Source organism: Callithrix jacchus, chromosome 16 (genome assembly GCF_049354715.1).
Source record: "Callithrix jacchus isolate 240 chromosome 16, calJac240_pri, whole genome shotgun sequence".
In the NCBI taxonomy this organism is placed as follows: domain Eukaryota; kingdom Metazoa; phylum Chordata; class Mammalia; order Primates; family Cebidae; genus Callithrix; species Callithrix jacchus.
Genome location: NC_133517.1, coordinates 4,410,317 through 4,423,304, shown reverse-complemented (window position 1 = coordinate 4,423,304; position 12,988 = coordinate 4,410,317). Strand labels below are relative to the sequence as shown.

The window sequence follows — 12,988 nt, the reverse complement described above, 5'->3', positions numbered from 1 at the left end:
CCAAAATTAGCAGAGACCAAATCAAAACAAGAAAAGGCAAAAATAAATATACTACACAGCAATATGTTGCATAAATATAAGTGTAAAACTGATTTTTAAAATTTTATAAAGTAGAATTAAGCAACATTTATAGGGAGTACATATTGTGACCAAGGGTCATTCCAGGCAAGCAGGCTGTTTCAACATTTTATAAGCAATTAGTAAAATCCGTGATTTTAGCAGACTAAAAAAAAAAATCATTTGAAGAGTATTTTGACAATTGAACACACATTTATAATTAATAAATACTCTCAGGAAATTAATAGTAGGAAAGAACATCTTGAACTTAATAAAGAGGATCTAACAAAAAAAAAGCAAAAACTACATCTAACGTAATACGTAATGGTGAAAGAGTGGATCTTTACCTGTGAGTTTGGAAACAAGGCAAGATGTTTGCTCTTTTCAATTTTTGGGAACATAGTCCTGACATTTTTAAACAGTGCAAGAGGAAGTGGAAACATATGTATTTGAGACTGAAGGAAGAAATAATATTGTCCCTATTTGTAGATCACATGATAATTTACATAGAAAATCTTAAGGAATATAAAAACTAAACTCCTAGAACTAATAAGTAAGTTTAGCAAAGACCATAAAAATACATGATCAACATTTTCAAAAATTGCTTTGTATTGTTATATATTGTCAATACACTGAACCTGAAAACATTTCAATATTATTTATAATTACTCAAAAAATGATAAATTGCTGTGATATAAACTTAAATCATCTACAGTACTTTAAGGTGAAAATTCAACAATTCTGGTGAAAGAAATAAAAATGTCAATAAAGTCATACTGTGTTCAAATTGACATATAGGTTTAATGAAACTCCTGCCAAAACTTCAATAAGATGTGCTGTGGATATAGACATGATTCATGCAAAATGTATAGAGTCAAGCCAAAAAATGTAGTAGTCAAAGCAATTTTGAAAAAAAAAAAAAAAAGAAGAAAGCAGAATGCTCACTATATCTGATTTTCAAGATTATGGTACACAGTTATCTAACTGTACGGTATCGACAGAGAGGCAGACACATAGATCAATAGATCATCATAAATTCCCAGAAATAGCGTGCAAGTGTGACCAAGTGGTTTTTGGCAAATATTCAAAAGCAATTCAATGGAGGAAGGATAGTCTTTTCAAAAAATGGTTCTAGAGTAATTGAATATCCACAGGTAAAAGTAAACCTTGATTTAAACCTCACTCCTCATGCAAAAGAAAAAAAAATGAAGAAGGAAAACTTCAAAATAGAGCATAGATTTATTTTCAAGCTGTAAATCTATAAAACGTTGAGAACAAAATAGAGAAAATGTTAGTACCTAGGATTTGGTCAAGACTTCTTAGACATGACACCAGAAGCACGGTCCCTGCAAAAACATCAATCAAAAATCAATTAAAACACTAGCTTTGAAAATTCTGTGTTAAGAAGATGAAAGACAAGCCACAAGCTGGCATAAAAACACTTCAACCCACAAATCTGTTAAAGAGCCCATATCTAGAATTTATTTAAAAAATTCTCACAACTCCACGTTAAAAAAAAAACCCCACTAATTAGAAAATAGAAAAATAAGGAAGACCCATTTTACTGAAGAGGCTACAGGGATGGCGGCTAAGCACATGAAAGAATGCTACACACCATGAAAATCTACGGAAATTACAGCATTGGGAGAACTGAAGTCGAAGTTGCTGAGAAGTCCAAACGCTGGTAAACAGAAAGAGAAAACGGACTGCTTACATATGTCTGCAAGGAATACAAACTCATAGAGCCGCTCTGAAAAATATTTTGACTTTTTTTTTTTTTTTTTTTTTTTTTTTTTGAGACAGAGTTTCGCTCTTGTTACCCAGGCTGGAGTGCAATGGCGCGATCTCGGCTCACCGCAACCTCCGCCTCCTGGGTTCAGGCAATTCTCCTGCCTCAGTCTCCTGAGTTGCTGGGATTACTGGCAGGCACCACCATGCCCAGCTAATTTTTTGTATTCTTAGTAGAGACGGGGTTTCACCATGTTGACCAGGATGGTCTCGATCTCTTGACCTCGTGATCCACCCGCCTTGGCCTCCCAAAGTGCTGGGATTACAGGCGTGAGCCACCGCGCCCGGCCGACGTTTTTTTTAAATTAAACAGAAACTGACGCTTAACCAGTGATTGTATCGCTGGGCATTTATTCTAGAGACATACATGTCTATGTCTCTAGATTCATATGCAACTATTCATACCAAACTCATTTGTAACAGCCAAAGACTGAAAATAATCAAATGTTCCTAAATGGTTGAATAATTAAACAAACGTTTGCACTTCCATATCAAGATATACTTTTCAGCAGTAAAAAAGAGTGAACTAAGGATATATACAAAAGCTTGAACGAATATGAAGAGCATTATGCTGAAGGAAAAAGGCTGCATCAAAAGCACATACTGTGTGATGCTGCTGAATGACAAAATGAGGACAATCTCAAGGAGACTAGTGGATTCCATGGGGCATGTGTGTGTAACTATGAAGGAGGAGCGCAAGGGAGAGGTAGTCATGAAATACTTTTCCCAATAGTCCTGTCTCTTCATTTGACATTGGTAACCAGAATCTAAACATGCAATGAAATGGCATCACGCTATACAGACACTTCGTGCCAATGCCAGTTTTCTGCAATGATATTTTACCGTAGTTATGTAAAGTATAACCAATAGAAAAAACTGGGTGAAGAAGCTCTCTAGAGTGTCTTTAAACTTCCTATGAAGGTAAACGCATTGAAAATAACGAGTAAAAATGCATTACATTTATAAACCATATCCTAAATATTGCTACTATTAGTATTTCTAAATATTATAAAAAAAAGATAACTTTATATCACATAGTGACTAAAACACGACATCATGCAATCCCTGAAGCTTTTAAAATGCTTCTCCAGGTCTCTTTTTCTGATACATCATATCAAAATCTTTTTGCTAGAAGGAGAAAAGGAGGACAATAGCTAACAGGTATAAGCTGTTATTAATAGATGTGGATAAACTGATAAGATTGGCAGAAAATAGTCATGGGATATTAAACAAACAACACCAAGGTAAGGAAAGATGCAGGTGCACTTGGAAATTTCAGTGAAAAGTTAAAACTCAAAGAATCAAAGTTAGCTTGGTTATTAGTTGACAACATTTTAGGAAATACTGCCAAAATATATGCTGTTCTCTAGTGGACGTACAGCAGAAGGAATGAGCATCAGCATGTCGAACGGGTATCTCTACTCTCATGTTCATTGCAGCTGTATTACAATAGCCAAGATATGAAAGTAATAAAAGTGACCATGGACAGATGAATGGATAAAGAAAATGTGGAATATGTACATGGTGGAATACTACTCTATCATCAAAAGAAGGGACTTTCGTCACTGTGACAACAGGGCTGAATGTGGAGGGCATTATGTTAAGTGAAATGAGCCAGGAACAGAAAGACAAACACCGCAAGATTTCATTCATGTGGGACCCAGAACACTTGTTCTCATAGATAGAGTGTATATATTCTGTATATATCCTGCAAATTATCATGTTGTACATAATGCATACAATTTTACTGTCAATTTAAAATAAAAACAATTACAATTTTTTAAAAACCAGATTTTCTAAAAAAGAAAAAAAATAGTACAGTGATCTGTGAGTGGAGATCTATCAACACATTTTTGTTGGAAAATAAAACAATAAATATCAAGGTCAACTATGCTTATTACTGTGAAAACTTGCTGGTTTATGGGAACACAGTTGGGTAGTGGATTACATGTGGAGGAAAAGTTCATTAGATAACAAGTAAGTCATAGACTTGAAAAACAATGACGATTCTTTCTTTTTTCCCACTGGTATGTTTTGCAGGTTTCCTTTTCCTAAATGCATGGGAGGACAACGGTATAAAAGTATTCAAAATAAATGTACTTCAGTCCTCTTATTTTCCTCCAAGTCCAATGTGTTAACGATTTCTCACAAAAGCTTCAGCACCTCCCCCAAAAGGAAAACGAAATATGTTTCTAGCATTATTTTAATTTAATGTAGATAATATTCTACCCTTAAAGAAATTCAGACAGTTAAATAATCTATTCTTAGTGAGTTTATAAGTCCTGTTATCTAAAAAAGCAGTGGAGCAGTCTCTGTCCCACAGCGTGAGAGATTTTTGAATGGCATTAGGAGTATGAAGGAGAGGCTGTGCCAATTTAAGATGACACAATTCTATCTGGATGGCTTTTCCACGTTACACAAATTTCCTTTCCCCAGTCTAACAGAGTGCCATTATAGTGTATTATAATATGCAATATTGCTCAGGTATACTCAAGGCAGAAGTAACAAATTAAGCAGATACAATTTTTGGAATAGGAAATAGACCATAACTGAATGTAGACAGACATTTCATAATATTTATTTCGAATTATTGTCTTAGTAACTAAGCTCTCTCCTCCCGAGTGCATCCCTTTTTATACATTTAAATTTTACAAGTGGTAAAGGCTCTGAATGTTTATGAAAACTTTTTAATTATAAAAATTTTAATATATTTTATAGATTAAAAAATATATTATTTATATATTAAAATGTATATCTGTATAAAAAATATATATTTATATATGTATAAAATACATGAAATATATTTTATACAGATACAATATATATATTTAATATGAATATTATATATATCTGATATATTTATACCAATATATAATGATATGTATCTGCATAAAATATATATATTTTATACAGATATAAAATAACATAATGAACTGAAATGTAGACATTACACAGCTGCAACAAATGTCAACATGTTGTCAGTTTTGTTTCTTCTATGCCCTCCCATTCATTTCTCTCTACTTTCTCTGGGTTATTTCAAAGCAAATCCTAGATATCATAAAAAGTTCCTTTTTAAGTAGTTCAGTGTGTGTATCTAAAAAACAGCTTTTTGATTTACAGCGATACCATTATCACAAATGTTGTTTGAGTACAAACAAGTACTTAGTATTTGAATTTTCCCAATTGTTATAGAATATTTCATAATAATTTATCAAAATCAGAACTCTAGTAAAGATCATAAATTATCATACATTGAATCTTTTTTCTCTTTATTTTATTACATCTATTTCTTTTTTCTTATAGTTCATTTCTTGAAAGAACCAAGACCTTTGTCTGGTGGTGTTTCTCACAGGATTTGTTTTCGATTGCTTTTCTTTGGAATAGGTTAACATGATCCTCTACTCTATATATTTCCTGCCGGTTTGTAATTGGAGCTCTAAGGTTGATAAAATTTGGGTTCTATTATTTTTGGCAAAAATACTTAGTTGATGATATCATGTACATCTATCAGAAGCTGTGTGTTAACTTTCTTTTCATGAATTTGGCCATTATTGCTGATTATTGATGAGATTTCTCATTTCATTAGCATTTTGAAATGACATTCACTTATTCTCTGTAATAAATGATAGAAAACATCATGTTACCAACTATTTAGGTAACCTGAAGAACAGATTATATAGAAACAACAGGAGAAATGCTCAATTATTTATCTCTACTTGTCAGTTTTTAATATTATGATTTTTCCCGAACCTATCCTTCAAAGAAGGCAAAAGAGGATTTCATTTTAGTATCCATTTATATTCATTTTTTGACATTTTTGATCCATCACTTTAAAGATTCTCACTGATGCTAAAATAATCCCAAATTTGGCAAGTAGGAACTTCTTTATTTTGTCTCCTGAGTCCATGTAATATATCCTGATAGTGTTGGGTAGTGTTTTGTCTTCTTTTATAAGATATTTTAAGGGTTATGTATTACTTTCCCTGAAATTACCTATTTCGATAAAAAATGATATTTAGAGATGAAACTCGGCACTGTGGCTACTCCTTACTACTCAGAGTCGTGGTTTCTTGGTCTATTACTAGAAAGATGCAACTTTTTATTTTCAAGATGAATCACATTATGAGATCAATCCTGATTAAAATTGTTGAGCCACATGGATAGGAAGAATCAATATTATTAAAATTGCCCTACTGCCCAAAGCAGTTTATAGATTTAATGCTATTTCTATCACACCATCAATGACATTTTTCACAGAATTAGAACAATTTCTAAAGTTCATATGAAACCAAAAATGAACCCAAATAACCAAAGCAACCCTAAGCAAAAAGAACAATCCTGGAGGCATCACACTACTTGCCTTCGACCTATACTACAAGGCTACTGTAGGCAAAATAACATGGTACTGGTACAAAAATAGATGCATAGACCATCAGAACAGAATAAGTAGCCCATAGATTAAGTGACACACCAACAACCATCTCATCTTCCACAGACAATAAAGAAATGGGAAAAGGACTCACTACTCAATAAATGATGTTGGGATAACTGGCTAGCCATATGCAGGAGATTAAAACTGGACCCCTTCCTTACACCATATACAAAAATCAACTTGAGATGGCCTAAAGACTTAAATATAAAACCTAAAATTGTGAAAATCCTAGAAGAAGACCTGGGATATATCATCCTTGACATCAGTCCTGGCAGAGATATTATGACAAAGACTCAAAAAGCAACTGGGACCGAATTAAGCTAAAAAGCAGTGCACAGCTAATGAAACAATGAAACTGTCAACAGAGTCAACAAGCACCCTGCAGAATGGAAAAAAATCTCTGCAATGTGTGCTTCTGACAAAAGTCTAATATCCAAAATCTACAAAGAACTTAAATTGACAAGAATAAAACAACCCTCATTAAAAGATGAGCAGTGTTCATGGCCAGACACTTCTCAAAAGAAGAAATGCATATGAAAAAATGCCCAATGTCCTTAATCATCAGAAAAATTGCAAATCAAAACCACAGCAAGATACCATCTCATACCAGTCAGAATGGCGATTATTAGAAAGTCAAAAACTAACAGATGCTAGAAAAGTTGTGAGAAAGGGGAATGCCATACACAACTTGTAAGAATGTAAATTAGTCCAGCCACTGTAGAAACCTGCTTGGAGACTTCTCAAGGAAACTAAAGCAAAACTACCATTCGACCATGCGATCACATGACTGAGTACATACCCGAAGGAATGTGAATTGTTCCACCTCGAAAACACGTGAAGAATTATGTTCCTCACAGCACTGCTCATAATAGCAGAGACAGAGTCAACCTAGATGACCGTCAATGGAAGACTAGATGTTTTAGTTCATTCTCACTCTGCTGTAGGGACACCACCCAAGACTGGGTAACTTATAAACAAAGGAGGTTTAATTGTCTCGCAGTTCTGCATGGGGGGAGAGGTCTCAGGAGACTTACCAATCGTCGTGGAAGGGGAAGCAGACACCTTGTTCAGAAAGCTGCAGGAGAGAAAGTCTGTGCAAATGCAGCAAAAACTAGCATTTATAAAATCATCCAGATCCTGTGGGAATTCACTTACTGTCCATGAGAACAGCAGGGGAAAATCCACCCCCACAATCCAGTTGCTTCCCTCACTCAACATGTGTGGATTATAGGTTCCTTCCTCTACATGTTGAAATTACAGTTCAAGATGATATTTGAGTGGAGACAGAGTCTAACCGGATCTTTCACCCCTGGTCCCATCCAAATCTCAGGCCCCTTCCCATTTCAAAACCAATCATGCCTTCCCAACAGTCCCCCAGTGTCTTAACTCATTCCAGCATTAACTCAGAGTCCAAGTACAAACTCTCATCTGAGACTAGGATATTTCCTTCTACCTATAGCCTGTAAAATCAAAAGCAAGTTAGTTGCTTCCTAGATACAATGAGGATACAGGTCTTGTGTAAATGATCCCACTCCAAATGGGAGAAATTGGCCAAAACAAAGGGGCTATAGGCTTCATGCAAGCTCAGAATCCAGGGGGGTAGTCATTTAACTTAAAGCTCTGAAATGATCTCCTTTGACTCCATATCTAACATCCAGGGCATGCGGATGCAAAGGGCGGGCTCCCACAGCCTTCGGCACTGGATACAGAAAATGTGGTACATGGAATACTATGCAGCTATAAAAAAGAGTGAGATTCTGTCCTTTGCAGCAACATGGACTGAGCTGGAGACCATTATCCTCAGTGAATTAATGCAGGAACAGGAAATCAATACTCCATGTTCTCAGCTCTAAGTGGAAGCTAAACATCGAGTACCGATGGACACAAAGAAGCAAACAATAGACACCAGGGCCTAATTGAGAGTGGAGGGTGAGAGGAAGGTGAGGATCAAAAATCTACCTACCACATGCTATGCTCATTACCTGCTTGAGAAAATCATATGAACTTCAAACCCTTAGAAAACACAAATCACCTGGCTATGTACCCTTGAACCTAAAATAAAAGTTGACACAAAATTAAAAAAAAATTGTGGACACATTACTTAAACCTCTTTGGCTTCCTGTTTACATCCCCTTCATTCTACACTGGGAAATTCTGGTTTCTGATATCAGCATACTAATTTACTTTACCTCACAATGCAGAAAACAGCGTCAGAATAATAACATCAAGCATTCTAAAGAAAAAAAATTGGAAGAATAATATTGAAAAGATGGATATGGTGTACATTTTTATTTTTTCCTTCTTACATGTTGTCTAAGTCTGTTTTGTGGTACTGTAACAAAATACATGATACTGGGAAACTTATAAAGAATCAGAAATTTTTTCACAGTTCAGAAGGCTGAGGAGTCTTAAGATCAACATGTCAGCAAGTCTGGCTGTGTGATGAAGGCTCCATCCTTGAGGGGTCAGGAACACTGTGTCCTCACCTGGCAAGAGGTGGAAAGGAAGAGTGGGGAGGGCTGCTTCCTGAAGCATCTTACATAAAGACCTCAATTACATTCACAAAGAGGGAACCCTCACAGCTTTTTCAAAACTCTTTTAGCTGTGCTGCACAATCTGCAGCATTGTATAATAATAATTATTATTCTTAAGAAATGCCATTTTGTTGTTTATTTATTTATTTATTTTCTTTGCGACAGAGCCCGTCACCCGGGCTGGGGTGCAGTGGCATGATCTCGGCTCACTGAAACCTTGACCTCCCAAGTTCAAGCACCTCTCATGCTTCAGCCTCCTGAGTAGCTGGGAATACAGGCATCCACCACCATGTCTGCTTATTTTTTATTTCTTATGTTTTGTATTTTTAGTGTAGACAGTGTTTTGCCATGTTGGCCAGGCTGGTCTTGAACTCCTGACTTCAGGTGATCTGCCTGCCTAGGCCTCCCATATTGCGCTGGGTTTACAGACATGAGCTACCTGCACCTGGTCTCTGTATTTTAATTAATGTGAGATTGTTGAAGGCATTTTGTGTTCTATTTGTACTATTTCGGTCTTATTTATCGTACCTATGTTCAAATTATGTTGTTTGCATCATTTTTATTTGAAAATTATTGAGATATTTTTATGAAATGATACAGATAATTTTAGCAATGTCCCATGCATACTTAAAATGATGACCAATTTTATATCATCCAGGCTTAGCCATGAACTGGAACCTGGAACACCCGCCTTGAGTCACTGTTTCATGTTTGGCCCACGAAGCATTCCACTCTGAGTTAAAATTACTCAGCTTTTACAGTTGAGAACCAGTTGGCAATGGAATTTCTCCTAATATAGGGGCTATCAGAATAATTTTGATTTCCCTGTTCCTCTTCCTCCTAGAGTCACCGCTGACATCACCAGGGATTGTTGTAGTGTGTGGTTCAGGCTTCCAAATATTTCAGGCCTGTGAGGATGCTTCGTCAATATTTTTATAGATGTTCTTCATAGTATTGGTTGTTCCTTTAATTATTCACCAGGTTTACACTGCTTATGCTATTGTTTCATTTATTTCAGGGATTGAGGGAGAGTTAAAGATTTTGGGGTAGGTGAAACCACCATTCTCTTTCTTTCCCAAACCTTGGTCTCAATTTGATAGTATGCCCAACAGTTCGAATACCATCAAGTTAAAAACCCATATTCTGCTTTCTGTCATAAGAACAAACCTTGACTTTACCACATCTGAACATTCACTAAGCAGTTATAACCATTTGACTTCTGCAATGGGCAGGAGACTGTAGGAATGTTTGTAAGAACAGTTAATGCTAAAAATATCGGGGTTAATGGAAAGACAAAAAAAGACTCTCTTGGTATTTGCAGAGAGAGATGTCATTAATACACCTGTTAGACTTTTGTAATGAGACATGCCCAGATATTTCCATTTTAAGAAAGTAAATGAACAAAAAAGGAAATAAATCATTTTTTTTGCTTCTGAAATATAGACAAGGCTTTGCATATTGTTTACTTTCACGAGGATTCCAAACACTTTTATGAAAGTGTTTTTGTATTTTTAATTTCAGCAGAAGGTAACAACAGGCTGAATTGCTTTTCTGAATACCAGAATTCACAATTTCTCCTTAATAATGTTTGTGGAATAAATGAGATTTACTTAGTTAAAAAAAAATTAAAATTCCAGTGAATCTCTTTAGTACATCTGAAATAATTTAAATTTTATGAACCATCATGAATCCTGAACTCTACTTTTGTTTTGAAAATTCTTGGACAACAGTAAACCTGTCACAAGATTTTATATTTTATGGAAGAAGCAATTTTGTGCCAAGAGAGCTTTCCTCTGTGATGGGCAGGAAGGGCGGGAATCAAGCAGCACAGAGGGTCCTAAGGCCAGTCCTGCTCCAGCCTCCCCCTGTTGTCTCAGTTCTTTGTCATGGCCTCTGACTCATTCTCTCATCCATAAGTATTTTATAACATAATACTTAAACAAAAAAAGCCAATTTATGCTGAAATAATTTTGATTTATCAGTCTCTAAAATACAGGCATTTCCCATGAAAAATTCACATTCCAATTTCATATTTTTAAATCTCAAGGTGATTATTTCTATTTCTCTGTTTTACTTTTCCTAACAGTGAAGCCTGGTAAATAGAAAAAGATAGCCTTAATGTAATTAAACCTTGATAGAATCAAACGGCGTCCACTGTAGAAAGCTTGTAGGAAGCTTATAAGGTCTTCTTTTTCCTTGGGAAGTTGGAGCAAGTAAAAGGACAATCTCCTGCTGGTCTGGATAAAGGCTAGTCATAGATCAACAAGTTCTGATACATTTATGCTTTCAGAGTTAGTGTGTACATTTGTTTTGTGTTTTTAATTTTACAAAGTGTTTTAAAATATCGTGGTTTTTGAAAAATGTTTTTTTACTCTCCAGCTTCTGATTTCCGTGAACCTACATGACATTTTAAGGTCAAATATATAGAAAGAAGGGCAGAGAGTGTGACTGGCAAAGGCTTGCCATCCGACAGTCACTTTAAGTTCAGACTTAATATTACCAGATGAGGTGACAGAGTGGTTCCAGGTAAATGAGGAAAAACAATATTTTTTGCTGTGTGGCAATATTCTGTTGAATTTTAGTCTCTAGCCTGCCACAGTGACAAAGACGAAGCTATGTGACATTTCTATTCATCTGTTTAAGGGCTGGAGTAAGGAGCAATCATTTAGGTGGGTGGTGACTGCTGTCCCAGTGGGCAGGCATTCAGCATGTATGAGGCTTCTCCAAGGCCTTAAGAACTGCTTTTGGGTTTCTCTTCTCTTTTGGGGAAGAGGAGAGTAAGATGATGCCCCAATGTAAAAACAGTGGTCATATTGTGCTAACGTGAGCTAAGGTAGAAATAGTTTGATGAGCAGGGGTCATGCTTCATGCTACACGGGATGATAACGAACTTTAAAATTATGCAGTGATTCCTCTTCTCAGCTTCAATGTGCCACAGACTACACAGGTGGGACTTGCGAAGCCATCGGGGTCCCCCTGTCCGGCACTAACCTCCCAGCCTCGGGTCATCTGCCTACAGTCTTGAGGTTCTCACTGCCAATACTAAGCCTCACTTCTGGAGTGATGGGGGATTTAGGATGAGGCTCTGCCTTCTTTTATGTGCGGCACCCAGATAGACCTGTGGCCTGGAAGGGAAATTATTTAACCCATGTGCCTCAGAGTCGTTGCAAATAAAGGCAAAAAGAAGTGGATATGCTTGGTTAGGAGTTAAAGTTTTTGTCATCAATGCCAATCAATTAGGGAGGGCATTTTCATTATTAAAAGTTCATTTTAAGAAATATTGTTGGAGAAGGGAGACATCTGTACACGGTGAAAAGAAGGGCATGTGACCACGTCACGCATCTTTCTAACATGCCCTTTCTATTGCATCCCAAAGTGGTCCTAGTTATTCTCATGTTCTATGAATTACTATTACCGATATTACTTAGTATTAATTCTTGGCAAATTAAAAAATTGTGTGTATATGTGTGTGTCTTTGTTCATTTGAAATGCTTCAGTGAAATATCTGAGATGTGGTAATTTCTAAAGGACAGAAATGTGTTTCTCACAGTTCTGGGAGCTGGGAAATCCAAGATGAAGACCCAGAGTTTGGTTAGCAAGGACCTTCTTACTGCATCCTCACTTAGCAGAAGGCAGAAGGCCAAGCTGCCTGCATGCTGCTGTGTGAGGCATATTTTGTAAGGGACTCGATCCCATTAACAGAGGAGGTGTTTTCATGGCCTAATTACTTGGTAAAGGCCCCACGTCTTACTACTATCATATGGGCAACACTGGAATTTTGGAGGGGACACATTCAAATCTCAGCATTCATATATACATAGCATGTATGTGTCTACTCTTAAGAACCCTTGCTTTTGTCCTCATTTTGCAACACAGACACTAACATTGTAAAGATGCAGAGAAGATTAGCATGGCTCCTGGGCAAGGATGATACGCAGATTCATGACGCATTTTATATTTAAGAAATAAATACACAAAAGAACTCTTGCCTTCCCTTCCCTCAAGCATCCATTGTTCTTGAATCTTCTGGCTGTTAATAAACCTGGTCAGGAGTGAGAATCTAATCATTAACCTACACCCAGGTCAGCTTATCGCCAAGGCCCTGGAGGGCAGCAACAGGTAGGACACATCTAGATTGGGAATCTCACTGTCAGTCAAGCCGTGAAACTGGGACTCA

The 12,988-nt window shown here is 36.3% G+C and overlaps 1 protein-coding gene and 1 non-coding gene across 8 annotated transcripts in view; both read left to right on the top strand.

The window, feature by feature from the left end:
- SNTG1 (syntrophin gamma 1) overlaps positions 1–12,988 on the top strand; it is a 924,527-nt gene that overhangs the window by 323,109 nt on the left and 588,430 nt on the right. The gene's annotated exons all lie outside the window — the stretch shown is intronic.
- LOC118148669 (U6 spliceosomal RNA) lies at positions 12,668–12,773 on the top strand. Its single transcript, XR_004735589.1, has one exon. It is a non-coding gene; the product is annotated as a U6 spliceosomal RNA (small nuclear RNA).